Here is a 9,546-nt window from a genome sequence, read left to right as displayed (position 1 = left end):
AACATGATACTGGCACAAAAATAGACCCATAGATCAATGTAACAAAATTGAAGACCCAAATATGAGTACATGAAATTTCAGCCTCCTGATATTTGACAAAGGGGCCAAGAACTTTCACTGGAGAAAAGACAGTATGTTCAGCAAATGGTGGTGGCAAAACTGGATCTCCACCTGTAGAAGAATGAAACTAAACCCCTATCTTTCACCTTGCACAAAAGTCAGTTCCAAATGGATCAAAGACCTTAATGTGAAGCCTGAAACTCTGAAACTGTTAGAAGAAAACTTTGTGAATAACCTACAAGATACAGGTGTAGGAAAGGGTTTTCTACACCAGACATCAATTGCTCAGGAAACAAGGTCAAGAATTAACAAATGGGACCTCATTAAACTAAAAAGCTTCTTTACATCAAAAGAAGCAACGAAGGAAGTGAAGAGAAAACCCACAGAAGGGGAGAAAATCTTTACCAGCAACACATCTGACAGAGGTTTAACAGCCATAAGTACAATGAATTAAAGAAAATCTTCACCAGCAACATATCTGACAGAGGCTTAACAGCTATAATATACAATGAATTTTAAAAAAGAAAAGAATCAAGAAAGGAAGTAGCCCAGTTAAAAGATAGGATAAGGAGCTGAAGAGAGAGTTCTTAAAAGAAGAAATAAAGATGGATAAGAAACATCTTAAAAGGTGTTCAACATCATTAATAATTAGGGAAATGCAAATTAAAACCACTTTAAGATTTCATCTTACCTAGTCAGAGTGGCTAAGATCAAGAGAACAAATGATACCAAATGTTGGAGAGGATGTGGGGAAAGGGGAACACTCATCCACCGCTGGTGGGACTGCATACTTGTTCAACTCCTATGGAAGGCAGTATGGAGAACTCTTAAAAAACTACAAATGAACCTACCATTTGACCCAGTTATACCACTCCTTGGCATATACCCAAAAAACTATCCTATTGCAGAGACACTTGTCCATCCATGTCTTTTGCTGCTCTTTTCACAATAGGTAAGAGATGGAAGCAACCTAAGTGTCCCTCAACTGATGAGTGGATAATGAAAATGTGGTTCATTTATACAATGGAGTTTTACTCAGCAGTAAAGAAAGATGAAATCATGAAATTCGCCAGTAAATGGATGGAACTAGAAACTGTTATATTAAGTGAAATAACACAGACTCAGGAAAACAAACAACAAATGTTCTCCCTCATATGTGGATCCTAGCACCAAATCCTCATAAGTGAGTATGTATCCAGACTTAACTATAGGAACCAGTATAATGAAAAAGAACCAGGGAGGTAAAGGAAAAGAAAGAATCTGAAAGAGAACAGTAGGAAGTAGGTGTTAATAAGGGAGATATGGATTAAAATGGGGTTATTTTAAGGAGGGGGGGGTGGGATGGTTATATAAGAAACCTTGGTAATAAAGGGAAAGAAGGAGCTCAAGAGAGGTAGGAGCATAGGATAAAGGTATTATTAAGGGAGAAATGGGGAAAATGAGGGCACTTTAAATGGGGAAAACATTGTGGAAGGGTTAGACAATGTGAGAAATATATAATGCCTAGCTAGTTTTTAAAAAGCCAGGGGGAATCATATTAGTCCAACAACCTACTGACAAATTATACATACAATTATCTCAAGGAACATAATATATGTCCAGGCAAGGTTTATCTGAGAACATTTGGTCTTTTCCCAAGCTTTATCTACATAGCACATGGTAATTAAAAGTACCAGACTGGTAGAACTAACCTTCTTAGATGTTTAACAGCCATACTCTGAGGCCTATACTAACTTGGTCAGAGGTATTTAAAGGAGAGTTTTTGTTCCTTGCCTTCCAATGTAGACTAAGTTCCAGGGGACTATGGAGCATCTCTCAAAATGTTTTGTAACTGTGGTGAGTCACCTGTCCTCTGGATCAAGGAGGTCATGGAGACCCTACCAGATGGACTTGAACCACTGTCCAGTCTACAAAGAGGAGGGTCAACAGAGAGGAAATGTTTCCTCCATGCTTCCAAGTGAAACCATCCACACTAAAGCAGGACCTTTGACTTATCTTCACATAGATGGAACTGGTATAAGAAAGGAGCCAGGGGCTCCTCCAAAGCCCAAGTGACCCCTGAGGAACAGATCCTCAAATGACCTTAAGAGTAAAAATAAATTGGTTTATGTGGGCCAATTGCATGGTCTTAAACACACAAAAGGAAAGTATAACCAAAGATTAAAGGGATCATTTTAATTCTTTAAGATTCCATGTGTATAGATGAGGTTACATAATAAGAAACAATGTCAGGCAGAAGACACCTTCCTTTGAGTTGTTGGCCAGGGTGACCCAAGAGACTCCCAGACAGTAACCCAGCATAGAACTGGGAAAATGAACATCAGACCCCAATCTTATCTAAAGGAACATTGGCAACAGCTTGCTGCTAGATGAGGAAGAACTTATCTTCCTAAATCAAGGAACTATAGATAAGCTGACTATATTCAGCAGATATACAAGCACTGGGGAATGGCTAGGGGTACTGACAACACAGTGGACAGTAACAGGGATGACAGAGTATATGGGCTCCAGCAGGAGGGGGACATGGGAGGGTGTTACTTGGGATGTGGGTATATAGGTCTAAGATTGTTTGGGATGTTCTGTATAAAATACACAAAAAAATCAATAAATAAAAAATGAGTTATATTTGAGGAAGAAGCATAAAAATTCGCTTCATGTTTATTAGTAGATGTGAAAAACATTACCATTGAAATCTACCTGATGACTTTATATCCATGCTCAGGTGCCAAGGATCTCAGAAAGTAATGAACTGTGACTAGTAATAATCAGATATATGTAGGTTAGAGACGTGTGTACAAACATCTAGAATTGCATTAAAAACGAATTTTTTTCTGTATGAAACTGTATTTTCTTAATGAAATGGAGATCTTTTTTAAAAGGTTAAAACCTCATTTAATTTTATGTCTAAAAGGGTTTATACTGTGTACAATATTGTATAACTTTATTAATTCAACTGTAAATCTAAAAATTTGCAGCCATCTTTGAAAGAGATGCATCCTAGCTCTGGAAAATGTTATTGAATATGTCAGTGCTGTTGTAATGAAATGCTTCTTCTAATTATGTGGTTATTAAATAATTAAAATTTAAAAAGGATGGGATGGATTGTGGGTAGACCAAAACAGCCAACATCCATCCTGTAAATGAATACAAAGGTAATTAATCCATAGCACTTCTAGAGAATCTTGCTTAAGCTTCAGTTTTCTGAAGTCATGAAATGTTATGAAAGCTTTACTCCGAGAGAGGCAGTTAGAAGTTTCTTGGAATGACACCTGATCTAGGTTTTCAGGCTCAAACAAATACAACTAACTTTCTTTGAAATGATATTTTAGTGACTTAATTTGTACTCTGTGTTATGCATGCACATTTGCATTAAGTATCCAAATTGATGAGTCAAACAGGAAAGACATGTTTCATTTTGAACTTTTCTCTTACTAATAGGTGTAAATTTCATATCTACAAGAAAAAACTACAAAGAAAGTACAAATAATCAATACACTGTAGACTCAGGTTAGCTAAAATTTCCTAAGCCCAAATTTTACCCCGAGTGCTGTAGAAGCAACCAATTTCCCACGGTGATTTAACTGTATCCTATGCATCCTGACCTCCTCAGATAGAAATCAAATTTAGTTCATGAACACATGCCAAATGCTAAGGTTCATTATCCCCCATCACCTGCTTGTTTTTATGACTTCCCTGCATTCTTCCCCCTGCTTGGTTTGCCTCTCGTGGTCATGGTTGCTAGCTCAGGGATTGGTCCCTCAGGATAATAGCTTTGGGCTGACACTTGCTCTTGCTTACCCAATGAATGCTAAGCTGCTATTATTTCCTTCTCAACTCCAGCTAGAGCTGTGGTATTATTTCTGTCCCGATCTGTGACTCTGCTGTTTTTCTCACTCAGCCATTTCACACATTGAGTTCATCTTTTATCCACACTGGAAATGCTGCTGGGATGATATTGTCACAATGATGCTTTGACCCAAACTTGTACAGTGTGTTTAACGTGACAGCTGGTAGCACCATCCAGCAGGAATCGAGGGAAAGTGAACACTAACTGAATTTCCATTATGTATCAGATACGCATCTAAGACCTTTACTGTTTATTACCCATTTCATACGATTTATTCAGTGATTTGCTTCCCAAAGCCAATCATCCTCCAGTCTCTGTCAACACATCCCGGGGACTGGCTACACTACAGTTCAGCTTAATTAAGCACCTCCCTCCCAGCAGAGCTTTGTCCTGCTTCTCCTGCCTGTAGGCCCATCCCTCCTCCTCTACCTTTCTTTCACACTTCCATCTTCAGAATCGACTCCAGGTCAGCTTTCACATTCTTTCTTGCTTCTACTCTTTCTATGAAGAAGCTCTGACCAAATTCCAGCCGGTTTTAAGTGACATGCATATCCCCTCACATGCTCATACTGACCTCACAGAAAAGAAACTGTGATAGGAAACAAATTTCTAACATTCCTTCCAGCTTTCTAAAACGAGGTCCACCTGTTTTGAATCAGTGGCATATGAGAAGTGAATGTGATTCTCCCAACAGGATAAAAACGAGTCCGTGTTACTTATCACATAGTTTCTCAAAGCTTTTCTTCTTCTTGACCTTCCGTGTGTTCTTTCCAAGCTGCAAGAAAAATACTAAAAGATAAAGCTTTCAAAATATGATAAAGTGTTTCTCAAGAGATTACGGGATAAAGGTTAAGAGAATGTACAGTAACATAAGCGGCCCTAGGGACACCTCCGTGACTGACATCTGAGCATACAGAAAAGTCCATCTCCATGCTACAGCTTTCACATGCACAAATACGATTTCACCATGTACTCTTGCAGTATTTAAATGTCTAAGGTTTTGTACTGCCTTTCTCCCTCCCTGAATTCCCAAGCATAGAAGTTGTCACAGGGGAAATAAAATATTTTTACAGCAGAATTCCTGGTGTTAGGTGCTTTATAAAACAGGTTTGGCCCTCGCTGAGAAAATAAAAGTGCTAAGTTCCTAAAAGAACTGTGAGAATGTGGATTCAGACAGCTGTCTAGGGCTTGAGGTGTTATTGCAAGGTGTGTCCGTACCTCCTCTTTCCATCCATCCCCAACACTTGAAGATGAGAAATGGGAGCCAGAAAGAGTTCATCTTTTCAGGAACTACTATACACTTTGTTTTAAATAAAAACAATTTCTTCCCTGTAACTCTCTGTACTGGGAAGAGGGATTTTCCTCCCCGAGTCTAAGTGAGAGCAGTCCCACAAGACTCCCAGAAAAGTTTAAGGTAACCACAGAGGATACAGCGTGTGGAAACTGAAAAAGGCAATATAACACGGGCTTTCAAATGCCGCAGCCGAAGAGAGCACGGTGAATTGATGTGTGGATAGAATGACGGCCCATTCCGTGGTTAGACATTCACCAAGGAGTCCTACTGAATCATTTGCCCAATATTCCTTAAGAGAGAAATAAAGAACACAGGGGAAAACAGTATTGTGAAGATTCCTTGTGGAGAGAGTCAAGATATATCCTGTCCCCATCTACCGGAGCCTAACCCCTGAGAGGTTGCAGAGGGTGGACTTTAGAGGAGGAGGCCAGAGAGCACGCAGGGCCTATAGCTATGCATTACATCACAACAGCATGGAGAAAAGAGAATGTAGTGGAGAAATGGCTAGACGATGCCACCAGCTAGGCACCTAAATGGGACGAGAACCAAGACAGTTTACCTTTTATGTCTTAGCACACATTCGGACTATAGACACTTTATAAGCATTTCTTTGAAACTGGCTTCAAGAAGGGACATCAAAACTGATTTAAGTAACGATAAATAACAGGAAAAAGAAGTGTATCATTTGCATGTTGTTTTTTAATAGTATGTGTTTTGATATACCTTCTTTGTTGCAGATGTTCAGAGGAATTTCTCCTGATATTTTATAGAGTGTCTACATAAATTATCACATAACTGATAGTGGCGATATTCCACCAACCATAAGGACTTTCAATGGCAGTTTCTCATGATTTACTTTTCCCCACTTCTCTCCATGCTTTTAACAGTCCGCAGTAGCATGCATAGCAGCGTTTAACAACGGGGTCTTCTCTGAGGAATAACACATCTGCCGTGTATAGCTTGCAATATCTGTGATGTAAACACTTCACCCACAGCTAATTTCAAACTACCAATGTGAGACTAGAGAAAGTGGAATTAGGAAAAGATTGGCACAGTTGGATCTCAGGAGCCAGAGCAAACCATTTCTAAGCTCTCACTGCTCTGAAACGTGATGTTGAAATCCATTTATTAACCATTAGTTAACTTCAAAATATTGTTAGATGATATCGTTGTTGCTGATGTTGTGTGTCCTCCCTCAAGCAATTCCAAATGGTATAAGAGGAACAGCATAATAATAAGTGCATGTGAGAATGAGAATGGAAAGGAAATACAGAAAATGACAAAAGTCCACTTCTTCAAGAGTCTTGATGGATGAAACTAATTACACGTAGTATGGTAGATAACTAACATATTTTAAGGAGAAAAAAGAATAATCCCCTTAGTTTTAGATGCCCCTATTGCAGCATATCTTAAATCCAAAGCCCTTTGGATAAGTTTTTTAACAGTTTATAAAGTACCTGAGGGCCAATAATATGGGTCAGCAAGAAAAAAGTGTTTGCCACACCACTTGGTGACCTGAGTTTGATCCCTGAAATCCACTGTGAGAGAAGAGAACTGATTCATGCATGTTTGTTTACAGAATGTGGCCAGCAGCAGGACCTTCATGTGGGCCAACACCACTCATTTGGCTGCCCCAGGGGACTGGCCCCCCTCCAGGACTCCCAGACGGATTGCTGCTCTTCTCTTTATTCTTTTCTTACGTTTTCTGCCCCCTGAACACTGGGGGTGGCACCCAGGACCTTGCATATGCTAGACAAGCACTCTACCCGTGAGTCATGCCCCCAGACTCTCTGGATTCTAGGCAAGTAGACCCTCACTGGTGGATTCTAAGCAAGTGTTCTACCATTGAGCCATGCCCCCATTCCCTCACTGCGGAATTCTAGGCACTCTACCACTGAGCCATACCCCCATCCCCTCCCTCACTAGTAGATTCTAGGCAAGTGCTATTCCACTGAGCCATGCCCCCAGACCCTCACTGGCAGATTCTAGGCGGGTGTCTTATCACCAGGCCATACCCCGAGACCCTTACTGGTGGGTCTTAGGCAAGTGCTCTACCACTGGTCTACATTTCTAGCTTTGGGATTATTTTTTTCAAAAATTTTCTATTGACTTTTTGTGTATTTCATACAGACCATCTTAGTGATCTTTATATCCCCTTCCCCTTTGGCACCATCCAATACCCCCCCCCACACGCACACACTGATTTCATGTGTTCTGTCATTTGTGTTAAGGCCTAAGTCAAGTTAGTGTCCCCAGGTGTCTCTCAGTGCAAATTCATCCTAGTCTTGGAATTCACACACACACACACACACACACACACACACACACACACACCAATAAAAATAGAGTGCCTTGATTATATGGAGTACTCATAGAGCTTTCTCTTCTTCTACACTAGGCATCACCTTACCAGATGCTCAAAGAGGCACAATTGCTTACACCACTGCAAAGAAGAGAAAGTCAGAATTAAAAAGAGGCTAAATCTCTTGTACCAAAGGGAAAAAGGTGCCATGCTCCCTAAGCTGGCAAAAGGGTATATTCCTGTAAAGCCTTAGATGCCCTGAAATCTATTACAGCTAGTAGTTTCCAAAATAATAAGATTTCTACTGGGGCCTCTGACTGTATACTGTATACCTTCAGATCCTCAGCTGTAGCCCAAGTGGAGAGGAAAATGATCACAGCCCAATTAAGGTGCTGTCTCAGAGAATGAAATAAAAAGATTATGTCTAGCACTGTTCTTTCCTAGAGGAAAATACAAGAAAGTCATACTGTTTCTAATCAAAACCAGCAACAAAGAAAGAATTAACAGCATGACCTCAATTTCACATCTACATTAACAATTCAAGAAGAACAATTTTGCAATCATCCGTGAGTAGAGGAGTCTATCACTAGCCCAATTCAATTACATGTTGAACTAAGGCCAAGTCAATTTTTAAAAAGTAGCATAGCAAAGACTTTCTGAATTTTTCACCCAGAACTTTTATAGAAGTCTACTTCATTTTGATGTGCTATGTTTACACACTGATGATGCCCTTATGAAGTTCATAAGGTCGAGCCAATTAAATGATAGCATGAACCTCCTCCTGCACTGGCTAGTCCACCTCTTCCCAACTGTAATCTTCCCACTTTATAATGACTAGAACAACAGTTTGCTGCTGAAAGTCAAGGTCTTACTCTCCCATATTAAAAAAAGAAGATTCCGTTATATAAATTTCATTTTAAGACCTTTCTAGATGCATAAAATGTAATCTCTCATCACCAAAACAAGTCACCATTAACCTCTTCTTCACAGACAGACAGGTAGATGATGGATGGATAAATAGATGATAGATTGATATAGAGATGGGGGAAATATGTAAATAGATAGGATCAAGATATACTAAACTTCCTTCATGGGACTCTTCCCATATTTAAAGAGTTGTTTAGGTTTTTTTTTTTTTTTCAGTAAAACAGAGGTGGAAGTAATCTTGCATCAGAAAATTTTTAGTCCAATTTTGTATAGATTGACAAGAAATAAAGCTTGACTGATAATTCTAACTCTATGAGAAGCTATAAGCAGAATGTGACCATAGAGCTCATAGCCCAAGAGTATTCTTGAGAGTCATACTTACCTCAGAGTCATACTTACCTTCTTCCTTGAGCATTCCAGCAGTATTCCCTGTGAAGCCATTAACCAGGGAAGGGCCAACCAGGGACTCCAACAGTAAAGCAACATTCATCTTGGCATGGCTTTATGGAACTAGCCCCATTTGCAAAGCAGATGACCACCAGATACTCAGGGAACTTTTATAATTGTGAGCAAAAGTAGGACAGCTACAAGCAGGATAGGGCAAGAGGACAATTTTAAGAATTCCCTGAAGGACAACTTCAAATGATGAGGCCCAGCTTTGTCACATTGGCCTGATGGAGATGTGTGCTTTTAAAGACCTTAGACTAACTCAGGAAACTCAGACAGAGCAAGTAAAAGGCTCTGATTCTGCAAATAGCAGCTGCAACCACACTTCCAGGAACAGAATGGGTCCTTTCAATCACACTTATTCAAACTATGAGGCTCTGTCACTGTCATATTGGAGTTGGAATTCTACACTGCTGACCTAGATAATTGCATTCATTTGGAATAATTTTCCTTAATAATAAACATAGCAGATGACAATTCAGCACATGAAGAACTGTCACATAGTTTTTAAGTTGCAGTAGTTAGTAAACACATGAATAAAACACAACTTCAATCATAATCAAAGACATAAATTATTCAATGATCAAGGTGTTAACTTTTACCTATTTGAAATTTCTTGAAAGATAATATCCAGTGTACATGAATAACAGAAACAGAGACTCAAATATA

General features: G+C 39.4%; 1 pseudogene; it reads right to left on the bottom strand.

The window, feature by feature from the left end:
* Positions 1–8,920, bottom strand: part of LOC103735973 — a 42,634-nt pseudogene extending 33,714 nt beyond the window's left edge.
* Between the last annotated feature and the right edge of the window lie 626 nt (positions 8,921–9,546).

Source organism: Nannospalax galili, unplaced genomic scaffold, assembly GCF_000622305.1.
Source record: "Nannospalax galili isolate Female #2095 unplaced genomic scaffold, S.galili_v1.0 scaffold277, whole genome shotgun sequence".
NCBI lineage: Eukaryota > Metazoa > Chordata > Mammalia > Rodentia > Spalacidae > Nannospalax > Nannospalax galili.
This window is presented reverse-complemented; position numbering and strand designations above follow the sequence as displayed.